At 37.9% G+C, this 12,778-nt stretch overlaps 1 protein-coding gene across 7 annotated transcripts in view; it reads right to left on the reverse strand.

Annotated features, from left to right (window-relative positions):
• Window positions 1-12,778, reverse strand: part of MYO9A (myosin IXA) — a 312,565-nt gene that overhangs the window by 108,449 nt on the left and 191,338 nt on the right. The gene's annotated exons all lie outside the window — the stretch shown is intronic.

Here is a 12,778-nt window from a genome sequence, read left to right on the forward strand (position 1 = left end):
AGTAGGATTCAATAAATATTAGCTTGAATGAATTAAACACCTAGTAACTGGCCAGGTGTGGTGGCTCACGCCTGTAATCCCAGGCATGAGGAGGCCAAGGACAGTGGATCACCTGAGGTCAGGAGTTTGGGACCAGCCTGGCCAACATGGTGAAACACCATCTCTACTAAAAATACAAAAATTAGCCAGGCGTGGTGACAGGCGCCTGTAATCCCAGCTACTCGGGAGGCTGAGACAGGAGAATCGCTTGAACCTGGGAGGCAGAGGTTGAAGGGAACTGAGATCGCACCACTGCACTCCAGCCAGGGCGACAGAATGAAAATCCATCTCAAAAAAAAAAAAAAAAAAAAGCTAGCAACTAACGAACTTTGAGTAATGCTTTCCCTATCAAGTGGAGATAAGACTTCTTTCCATATACCTAACAATAACCTGGTCAATCAACAAATGTTCAGAGTCATTACTAAAGGTCAGGCTCTGTTGTAAGTGCTAGGGATACACTGCATTCAAATTCAGGCTATTAGGACATTAAAAAATAATTCGATCGCGCATAAGGTTTATGAAAAAAGATAAAATATGACCATAAATCTAGAGGTAAAGGGATACAGAGTTATTTCCTTTCTTAGGGCTTCAGTTCCTTGTCTACTTCTTTCCTTTCTTAATTCCATCATTATGGTTGAGTTTATTAAGCTTAGTTAACCAGTTTATTATTTTTTTCAACAATTATCTACACTTGCAGTGCAAGGTGCTGTAGACAAAAAGATTAATAAGATATAGCTTGAATATAGTCTAAATGCTTGAGTCTCCCAAAATTCATATATTGAAACCTAATCCTGGTGTGATAGTATTAGGAGGCAAAGGAGAGGGGCCCTTGGGAAGTAGCTGGGTAGTGGTATTAGTACCTTGATAGAAGATGCCCAAAAGAGCTGCCATGTTAAAACACATAGAAGGTATCATTCCATGAGGAATGGACCATCACTAGACATTAACTCTGAAAACTTGATTTTGAACTTCCCTGCCTCTTGCGCTGTAATATATTTCTTTCGTTTATAAATTAACCAATCTAAAACATTTTATCATAGTAGCCCAAACAAACTAAGGCATTTCTCATGTTATTAAAAAGGACTAAAATGGGTAATAAAATTAACTTCAAGGCTGGGCACAGTGGCTCGCACCTGTAATCCCAGCACTCTGGAAGGCCGAGGCAAGCAGATCACTTGAGGCCAGGAGTTGGAGACCAGTAAGGTCAATATGGCAAAACTCTGTTTCTAGTTAAAAAAAAAAAAAAAAGAAAAAAATAGCCGGGCATGGTGGCACATGCCCGTAATCCCAGCTACTTGGGCGGCTGGGGCACAAGAACTGCTTGAACCCAAGAGGCAGAGGTGGCAGTCAGCCAAGATCGTGCCACTCCAGCCTAGGCGACAGAGTGAGATTTTGTCTCAAAAAAATAATAAATTCAAGATTTGAGCCTAAGTGACTATAAAAATGTACTAGGGGAGCAACACAGTAAAATTACTTTGAGCATGAATTTTGAGACAAGGAAGATATTAAAGTACAAATGTACAACTGGGCTATGCAGCTGTCACTAAAAGAATGTAACTAAAAAAATAGGTGATGTTAGAAAAGTAGATCTAATACAACTGACAGTTTCAAGTTATGAGGGAATAAATTCTAACATGAAAAATGGGAAAGTACTACCAAAACAGAGCTATCATCTTGTGGAAGGATGAACTTGAGCTCATGAAAACAGCCTCTGCATTTCAAGTGGATGCTTGTCTGAAGCAAACTAGGCTAACTTGTTATCCAAAAGTGAACAGCTGTGTGTCATCTCAGAGACAAAGTTGTACAAACTAAGTACTGACTGTGGCTCCTGTTGAGAGGTTTGATGGAAAGGCTCCCTGTAATAACAAGGATCTCAGATTGTTTTGACTTATCCTGCAAAACCCAACCTAGATGTCATCCCTTCTACCCACTACTTCTACCTACCCACACTCCATCCCTACCTAACTTATCCCTACTTCTTAAATAGAGAACTTAGTCTGGGACGAAATTTGTGAGTTGAGGATATTTGGTCTCCTACCACATACTCAAAAAATTCCTCAGGATAGGGATATATCTTATCTAGCATAGACTGTGTAAACAGAAGATATTTTAAATAAAAAGTTAAAATGAATTAAAAGTAGTAAGAAGTTTAAAACATATATATTCAATAAGTAAAAAGGTCAAAAAGTTAGTATGAGTCTAAATTCCTTTCCCTCAATTATCTTTTTTCCAATAGCTTTACTGAAACAAAATAAGCTGCACGTATTTAATGTATACAAATTATGACATATTTATATAGCTATGAAGCCATCACCACAATCAAGATAATGAACATATCTATAGCCCCTAATGCTTTCTTTGTTCCTTCTCCCACTTTGCAACTCCTCTCTTTTCCCTAAACACTGCATGCTGCTTCCTGGAAATCTTTTTTTTTTTGAAAGTGGAGTCTCACTCTGTTACCCAGGCGGTAGTGCAGTGGCGCGAACTTGGTCACTGCGACCTCTGTTTCCCGGGTTCAAGCAACTCAGCCTCCTGAGTAGTTGGGACTACAGGCACTCGCCACCATGCCCAGCTAATTGTCTGTATTTTTAGTAGAGACGGGGTTTCACCGTGTTGCCCAGGCTGGTCTTGAACTCCTGAGCTCAGGCAATCCGCTCACCTTGGCCTCCCAAAGTGCTGGGATTACAGACGTCAGCCACCGCACCTGGCCTCTGGCAATCTTTAATCTACTTTAGGTCACTGTATATTTTTGGTTTTTCATCTTTTTTAAAATGACAAATAATAATTTTATATATTTATGGGGCACAATGTGATATTATGATACATGCATACATTGAGTAGTGATTAAATCAGGCTAAATAAAATATCTCACATACTTATTTCTTTGTGGTGAGATCACCTGAAATTTACTCGTACAGCAACTTTGATATATATAATACATTATTATGAACCATATTCAACCTGCTACACAAAAGATCACTAGAACCTGTCTACCTGAAACATTATCCTTTGACCAGTATTGTCTCTTTCCCATCCCACTCCTACACCCCAAACCTTTGGGAACCATAACTCTACTATATACTGCTATGAGTTTGTCTTTTTGTTCTTGTTATGGTTAAAAGAAACTTTTTATTTAAAAACTATATGACATTTTAATTTTAATTAGCATTCATTAAGTAGCCAGTTTTTAATTCCTGGGGAACAAACATGTATAAATATCAAGCACTATATAATTGATAATTACTAATGTACTTAATTAGATAATTAAGTTAGTGTCTTCCTCCTTTCCAATTTGTATGCCCTTTATTTCTTTCTCTTGCTTACTTGCTCTGGCTAGGACTTCCAGTAGTATGTTGAATAGAGAAAGTGGTGAAAGTGGGCATCCTTGTCTTATTCTGGATCACAGAAGAAAAGCTTTCCATTTTTCCTTGTTTAGTATGTTCTCTGTGAGTCTGTTGTGTGGTCTTTACTGTGTTGAGGTACATTCGTTCTGTCTATATCATGAGAGTTTTTATCATGAATGAGTGTTGAATTGTCAGATGCTTTATCTGTTTCTATTGAAATAACTGTATAATTTTTCCCTTAATTCTGTTAATGTAATGTATTGCATTAATTGATTTGTATATGTTAAACCATTCTTGCATCCCTGGGATGAATCCCACTTAGTCATGATAAATTATCTTTTTAATGTGCTTTTGAATTTGGTTTCTTAATTCCATGAGGATTTATGCATCCATGTTCAATCAGAGACATTGTCCTATAATTTTCTTTTCTGTTGTGTTCTTGTCTGGTTTTCTTATCAAGTGCTTGAAAATAAGTTTGGAAGAATTCTCTCCATTTTTCTGAAATAATTTTAAAAGGACTGAGATTCACTCTTCTTCAAATGTTTGGTAGAACTGAGCAGTGAAGCTGTCAGGTACTAGACTTTTCTTTGATGGGAAACTTTACTACTGATTTGAACTCACAGTCGTTACCGGTTTCTTCAGATTTTCTATTTCTTCATGATTCAATTTTGGTAGGTTGTATGTGACTAGGAATTTACCCATTTCTTCTAGGTTTTCCAAATAGTTGCCTTATAGTTGTTAGTAACAGGCTCTTATGATCCCTTATATTTCCGTAATATCAGTCATAATGTCACCTTTTCACATCTCTCAATTTGAATTCTCCCCTTTTAAAATTTTGTCTAGCTAGAAATTTGTCGATTTTTATCTTTTCAAAACACTAACTCTTAATAATGTTTTGTATTTTTTAAGTCTCTATTTCACTTATTTATGCTATGAGCTTTATCATTTATTTTCTTCTATTAACTTAAGGTTTATTTTGTTCTCATTTTTCCTAGTTCCTTGAGGAATAATGTTATTGGTGGTTTACTGGAGATCTTTCTCATTTACTGACGTAGACAATTATTGCTATAAACTTCCCCATTAGAACTGCTTTTGTTGTAGACCACAGGTTTTGGTACACTGCATTTGCATTCTCATTTGTTTAAATTTTTCAAAATTTCTTTTTTAGTATCTCCTTTGACTCATTTGTAGTTCAGAAGCATGTTGTTTAAAAACTATTTGTATACAGTTTCTAAAAAACCTTCTATTACTGATTTCTAGACCTTATGGTCACAAAAGATCTTCCCCAATTTGAAATTTCGTTTATTATTATTATTATTATTGTTATTATTTTGAGACAGAGTCTTGCTCTGTCACCCAGGCTGGAGCCCAGTGGTGTGATCACGGCTCACTGCAAGCTCCGCCTCCCGGGTCACGCCATTCTCCTGCCTCAGCCTCCCGAGTAGCTGGGAATACAGGCGCCGCCACCACGCCTGGCTAATTTTTTTGTATTTTTAGTAGAGACAGGGTTTCACCGTGTTAGCCAGGATGGTCTTGATCTCCTGACCTCGTGATCTGCCCGCCTCGGCCTCCCAAAGTGCTGGCATTACAGGTGTGAGCCACCGCGCCCGGCTCCCAATTTGAAATTTTTTAACTTACTGAGACTTGTTTTGTGGCCCAACACATGATATATCTTGAAGACAGTTTCATGTGCTAATGAAAAAAATGTGGGCTAGGCATGATGACTCATGCCTGTAATCCCAGCACTTTGGGAGGCCAAGGTGGGTGGATCACCTGAGGTTAGGAATTAGTGATCAGCCTGACCAACATGGTGAAACCCCGTCTCTACTAAATACAAAAAATTAGCCGGGCGTGGTGACACATGCCTGTAATCCCAGCTACTTGGGAGGCTGAGGCAGGAGAATCGCTTGAACTTGGGAGGTGGAGATTGCAGCGAGCCAAGATCATGTCATTGCACTCCACTCTGGGTGACAAGAGCGAAACTCAGTCTCCAAAAAAAAAAAAAAGAAAAAGAAAAAGAAAAAAGTGTGTATTCTACAACTGCTGGGCAGAATGTTTTGTAAATGTCTGTTAGGTTCATTTATCTAGAGTACAGTTTAACTAACATTCTTCACTGATTTTCTGTCTGGCTGTTCTATCCATTGCTGAAAGTGGAGTGTTGATGTCCCCTATAATTACAGTATTGCTCTCTCTCTCTCCCTTTAGGGTTAATAATATTTCCTTCACATATTTGTGGGTGCTTGGGTGTTGGTTGCATATATATTTACAATTGTTATAGCCTCTTGTTGAATTGACCCCTTTATCATTATATAATGGTCTGCTTGTCTCATTTTACAGTTTTTGATTTGAAGTCTATTTTATCTGACATAACTACAGCTACTCACGCTCTCTTTTGGTTTCTTTTGTGTATAATATCATTTCCCATTCCTTCACTTTGATTCTGTGAGTCTTTACAGGTAAAGTGATTTTCTTGAATGCATCATATAGTTGGGTCTTGTTTATTCATTCCACTAGTCTGTATCTTTTAATTGGAGAATTTAATGCATTTACATTCAAGGTCATTATTGATAGGTGAGGACTTACTCCTGCCATTTTGTTAATTGTATTCTAGTTGTTTTGTATATATATTTTTACCTTTCTTCCTCTCTTACTATTTATCTCTCTGGTGGTTTTCTTGAGTGTTAAGCTTTAATTCTTTTCTCTTTCTTATTTATGTATCTGCTGTCGTTTTGTTCTTTCAGGTTACTATGGGGATTACATTTTAAAATCTTATATTTATAATGGACTATTTTAAACAGATAATAACTTTGCATACAAATACACTAGACTTTTATCCCCATCCCCCCACAACTTATAACTTGCTGCCTTAATTTACATCTTTTTAAAATCATATGTTACTCAACATCTAATTGTAGCTATAGACATCACTGACCATTTTGAGTTATAACCTTTATACTAGAGATTTAAAAGACTATATGCTACCATTACATTAGTAATATATTCTGAGTTTGAAAGTGAAATTGCCTCTACTGGTTCTAAATTTGATTCTGAATTTACTTCTACCAGTGAGTTTTATTCTTTTGCATATTTTTATCTGGTAGTTATCTTATCATATTTCTTGGGTCCCTGTATTGACCTGTGCCATTTGGTGAAACAGTTGCCTCTTCCAATTTTATGGGGTAACTTTCATAAGAAGATATTTTCCTGTAGATGGATCCTAGGGTGGTAATTGGGTAGGGTGCTTTGGCTTTGGTTCTAGGTAGGTGCAGCAGTGTAGTCTCTGTGTAACTTCTTTTGCTGTAGTCAACATCCGACGTTACTGTCTCAGTGACTTAGGCTATGGGTGTTTACAAAGTTGGTGTGCTACTCCAGTACTATGTTGGTGCCACCAAGCAAGCCAGTCCTCTGGTCCTGGGGGACATGCACAAGGCATGAGTGACAGTTCCAAGCCATGCACGTGGTATATGCCTGTAATCCCAGCAATTTGGGAGGCTGAGGCTGGAGGACCACTTGAACCGAGGAGTTCAAGTCCAGTCTGGGCAACATAATGAGACCCTGCATGTTTTTGTTTGTTTTAAAGTGCAGTGGGCCAGACACAGTGGTTCATGCCTGTAATCCCAGCACTTTGGGAGGCCAAGGCAGAAAAACTGCTTGAGGTCAGAAGTTCGAGACAAGCCTAGGCAATACAGTGAAATCCTGTCTACCAAAAATAGAAAAATTAGCCGGGCATGGTGGTGCATGCCTGGATTTCCAGCTACTTGGGAGGCTAAGGCAGGAGAACTGATTGAGCTTGGGAGGTAGAGGCTGCAGTGAGCTAAGATCGCACCACTGTACTCCAGCCTGGGTGACAGTGAGGCTGTGGGTAAAGCCACCACGCAAGCGATCTTGATGCCAAAGGTATATGTCCAAAGCATGGTTGTTCAAGCAAATGAAAAGGCAGTGTCACCAGGAGCAGAGCAGAACTACCAGACAGCCTGGCCCTCAGACCCTGCAGGGTACACATGCAAAGCATGGTGGTTCTGTAGGTTGCATCATTGGATACACACCAGTCCACTGGCTCTGGAAGGCGCACACAAAAAGCACCAGTTCAGCCAGTTGTAGGGACAGTGTCATCAGGGGTGGGGATGCTGGGTGGGCTGGTCCTCAGGACCTGTGGTAAGAGTACAAATCCATTCGTCATGGGGGTGGTGCTGGCAAGAGTGGGGCAACCAAGTGGGCCCATCCTCAGGCCCTCAGGGAGGGCACAAATCTGATGATCACAGGAGCTGCATTGTCAGGGGTGGGGCCGCTGAGCAGGCTGATCCTCAGGCCCTAAGACATTTCTTTGGCAAAATGTCTATTTAAGTCTTTTGCCCATTTTTAAATCAAATTATTTGCTTTTTTGCTATTAAGTTGTTTAGACTCCTTATATATTCTGGACATGAACCCACTGACAGATGCATAGTCTGCAAATATTTTCTCCCATTTACAGTTTGTCTCATCATTCTGTTGATTAGTTCCTTTGCTGTGCAGAAGCTTTCGAGTTTGATGCATCTGTCTATTACTGCTTTTGTTATCTGTGTTTTAGGGGTCAGAGTCAAGAAATCAAGGTCCAAAACAGTATCATAGAGTTTTTCCCCTATGTTTTATTCTACAGTTGTCCCTCAGTATCCATGGGGATTGGTTCCAGAACCACACTGAGAAAACAAAATCTGTACATACTCAAGTCTGATGGCCAGCCCTGCAGAACCCATAGGTACAAAAAGTTGGTCCTCCATAAGGGTGGATCTTGCATCTCACAAATACCATATTTTTGATCCACATTTGGTTGCAGATGTAGATCCCACTGATATGTACAACTGTATTTATTTTTTAAAACCCATGTATAAGTGGACCTGCACAGTTCAAACCTGCGTTCAAGTTTAACAGTTTCAGGTCTTATATTTAAGTCTTTAACCCACTTGAGTTGGATTTTTTACGTGGGGTGAGATATGGTTCCAATTTCATTCTTCTACATGTGAATATCCAGTTTTCCCAACATCATTTACTGAAGAGACTGTACTTTACTCATTGTGTATACTTGGCACCTTTGTTTAAAGTCAACTGACCATAAATGTACGGGTTTACTTCTGAGCTTTTAATACTTTTCCATTGGTTAATATATATTTTCTTCTGCCAGCTCCACGCTGTTTTGATTACAGTATTTTTCTAATATATTTTAAAATCGGGTAGTGTGAGGCTCCAGCTTTGTTCTTTTTGTTCAAGATTGCTTTGGCTATTTGGGGTCTTTTGTATATTCATATGAATTTCAGGATTTTTTTTTTTATTTCTGTGAAAAATGAAAATGGAATGTGATAGGCATTGCACTGAATCAGTGAATCACTTTGGGCAATATGGAGATTTTAACAATATTAATTTTTCCAATCCACTAACACAGGACATCATTTGTTCATTTGTGTTGTGTTTGATTTCATCAATGTTTTATGATTTTTTTGTATACAAATTTTTAACATCTTTGGTTAAGTTTACTATAAAATAGTTTATATTTTTTGATGCTATTGTAAATGGGATGGTTTCCTTCATTTCTTTTTCAGATAGTTCATTCTTAGTTTATAAAATGTTACTGATTTTTAGGCTGGGTGCACTGGCATATGACTATAACTCTAGTACTTTAGGAGGCCAAAGCAGGAAAATCATTTGAGGCTAAGACTTCAAGACCAGCCTGGGCAACACAGAGAAAGAAGACTCTACCAAAAAAAAAAAAAAAAAAAAAAAAAACAAAAATTTAATAGCCAGATGTGGTAGTGTGCACCTGCAGTCCTAGCTACTGAGGAGGCCAAGGTGGAAGGATTGCTTGAACCCACGAGTTCAAGGTACAGCGAGCTACAATCATGCCCCTGCACTTCAGCCTGAGTGGCAGAGTGATACCCTGTCTCTATTTAAAAAAAAAAAAAAAAAAAAAAAAGGCAAGAAACACTGCTGATTTTTGTATGTTGACTTTGTATCCTGAAACATTATTGAAGCACATTACAGAATTTATGTATCAGTTCTAACAGCTTTTTAGTGGGGTCTTGAGGATTTTCTGTACAACGTTATGCTGTTGACAACCACAATATCACTTCTTCCTTTTAAATCTGTATGCTTTTTATTATCTAATTTCTGTGGCTAACAATTCCAGTAATATACTGAATTGAAGTGTAACAGAAGCAGTGACAGTGGGCATCCTTTTCTTGTTCCTGATCCTAACAGAAAAGCTTTCAACTTTTCACCAATGAGTATAATGGCAGCTGTGGGCTTGTCACATATTGACTAATTATATTGAGGAACACTCCTTCTACACCTAATTTGTTGAGCTTTTATCATGAAAGGCTGAATTTTGTCAAATTCTTTATCTGCATGTGTTGAGATGATAGTATGGTTTTTGCTATTCATTGTGTTAATATGGTAAATCACATTTATTGATTTGCATATGTTGAACCACCCAAGAATAAATCCCAACTGATCATGGTAAATGATCCTTTCAAATGTTGTACTGAATATGGTGTCATAGCATTTTGATGAGGATATCTGCACTATTCACAGTAGCAAAGACTACCGTGAATAGTGCTAGAATGAACGTACAGGTGCATGTGTCTTTTTGGTAGAACAATTTATTTTCCTTTGGGCATGCACCCAGTCATGGGACTGCTGGGTTGAATGGGAGTTCAACTCTTAGTTCTTTGCAAAATCTCTGAACTTCTCCATAGTAGCTGAACTAATTTTCTTGTAGTATTTTCGTATTGCTTTGCTATTAGGGTAATGCTGGCCTTGTAAAATGAGTTTGAGGTATTCTCTCCAGTTCAGTTTTTTGAAAGAGTTTGAGAAAGACTAGTATTCATTTTTCTTTAAATGTTTGGTAGCGTTGCATCGTGAAATTATCTGGTCCTAGACTATTCTTTTATGAAAGAATTTTTATTACTGGCCAGGCATGGTGGATCACGCCTGTAATCTCCTGAAGAATGTCCTATGTATGCTTCAGATGAATGTGTATTCTGCTGCTGTTGATTGAAACGCTCTGTATATGTCTATTAAATGCATTTGGTCCAATATTTTCTTCAAATTCACTGTTTCCTTATTGATTTTTGGTGTGGATGTTCTGTTCATTGTTGAAAGTGGGGTACTGAAATCCCCTAGGATTACTGTATTGTAGTTTATCTCTCTCTTCAGATGTCTCAATATTTGCTTTATACATTTTGATGCTACAATATAAATACAAATATACAATGTTGGGTGTATATATATTTAAAATTGTTACATCCTTTTGATGACCAGACCCCTTTTTATCATTATATATTGACCTTCTTTATCTCATCTACAGTTTTTGACTTTATTTTGTCTGTTATAAGGATAGTGCTGCTGTCTCTTTAGGTTTTATTTGCATGGGCTATTTTTTTCCATCCCTTAATGTTCATTCTCTGTACACTGTTAAAGCTAAAGTGAGTCTCTTGCAGGTAGCATATAGATGAGTCTCTTTTCTTTTAATGCATTCAGGCACTCTGTGTCTTTTAATTGGAGAATTTAATCCAGCTACATTCAAACCAGTTATTGATAGGTAAAGATTTACTAGTGCCACTTTGTTTGTTATTTTATCGTTTTGTAGAGCCTTTCTTCCACTACTGCTGTCTTCCCGTGTGGTTAGATGGTTTTCTATAGTGGTACGACTTCCATCCTTTTATCTTTTGTGTATCCACTAAAGGTGGTCACCTTGAGGCTTACATAAAAGCCAGTCATATACTTACAACTGGCTATTTTATGCTTATAAAAACTAAACTTTCATTGCACGCATAAACCCTACACTTTTACTCACTCTTCATGTTTTATCTCTTTGATGTTACATTTTATATCTTTTTATAATTTGTGTCCCTTCACAAACTTTTGTAGCTGCCATTGTTTCAACAGTTTTGTATTTCAGCCTTTACACTAGAGATATCATTGATTTACACACTGGCATTACATAATTAGAATGTTTAAATTAGACAGTGTACTTACTTTTATCAGTGAGTTTTCTGCTTTCATATTCTCATGGTACCATTGTCCTTTAGCTTGAAGAACTTTGTTTAGAGAACTCTCAAGAAAGAAATTCAAGAAAATAGAGTTCTACTTTCCTGTAAGTCAGGTCTAGCAGTGCTGAATTCCCTTAGCCATTGTTTGTCTGAGAAAGTTGTTATCTCTTCTTTTCATTTTTGAAAGACAAAATTGCTGGGCATAGTACTATGGTTGGCAGGTCTTTTTTCTCAGAGGATTTTGAATCCCACTACCTCTGGCATGCAAGGTTTCTCATGAAAAATCTGATGATAGTCTTGTGGGGGACCCTTGTATTTAACATGTTGCTTTTTCATTGTTGCTCTTTAAAAAATACTCTGTCTTCAACTTTTGACAAATTGATTATAACATACCTTAATATGGATCTCTTTGGATTGATAGTATTTGGTGTCCTTTGAATTTTCTAGATCTGGAGTTCTATTTCCCCAGACTTGAGTAGCTTTCTGCCTTTACATCTTTGAAACTGTTTTCTCTCACTTTTTCTTTCTTCTCCTTCTGGTACTTTTTGAATTTATCTTGTTTCTCTATTTGGAACACACTTCCCCATTTCTTCATTTGCCTTTACCCTCTGTGTTTTCTGCACATTGGATAACCTAATAGCTTCTCCCAGTCCCGTTTCATGTAGAAGGACCTAACCAGTCAGTCTGGCCAGAAATTCTAAGGTACCTCTCAAACTTTTGTGTTTGTTCAAACTGCTGCCTTTGTTTTTTGTTGCCTCCAGGAAATTAGGATGTGCCAAGTTCTGTCAGTACCTCAAAACATTTAAGAGAGAAGTCATTCCCTCTAGACACAGCTAAAAAGGTTGAAGTGTTAAAAGTGTGTTCCAGTTCCTTCTATCGTCAGAGTGAAGCTGAAAGTAGGATTCTCTCTGCACTACGCTGGAGAGAGGAATTCTAGCAAACGCCTACATTTTAGATCAGACTGCATTATCTCATCTTAGGGGAAGAAAGTAGGCCCATTTATTTGTTTTCACTGGTCTAGAGACTCAGAAATTCAGTGTCCCATCAATTCCCAGAACTATATGGTTAAGGAGGCCATCTCTTGGGAGGGAGCTGTGGCAGTTGTGATCAATCCATGAATAAACTCCTTCCAGGGATAATCTATAGAGACAATCTGCTCTAGCTTTATTGCTGGAGCAAGTTAGATGAAAAAACTCAGGAAACGCTGGAACTCACAGTCAGTATCCCAGGGGTCTACTGTTTGTTTGCCTGTTGGCTACCAGATACAGACTAGAGAGGAGCCCAATCCTCAAACAACAGCTACAGAAGTACACAGACAAACCCCTTCCAGAAATTAACTGGGGAGTGTGCTTTTTAACTACTTATCTGCATTGA

The sequence above is a fragment of the Piliocolobus tephrosceles genome, chromosome 6 (assembly GCF_002776525.5).
Source record: "Piliocolobus tephrosceles isolate RC106 chromosome 6, ASM277652v3, whole genome shotgun sequence".
Taxonomy (NCBI): domain Eukaryota; kingdom Metazoa; phylum Chordata; class Mammalia; order Primates; family Cercopithecidae; genus Piliocolobus; species Piliocolobus tephrosceles.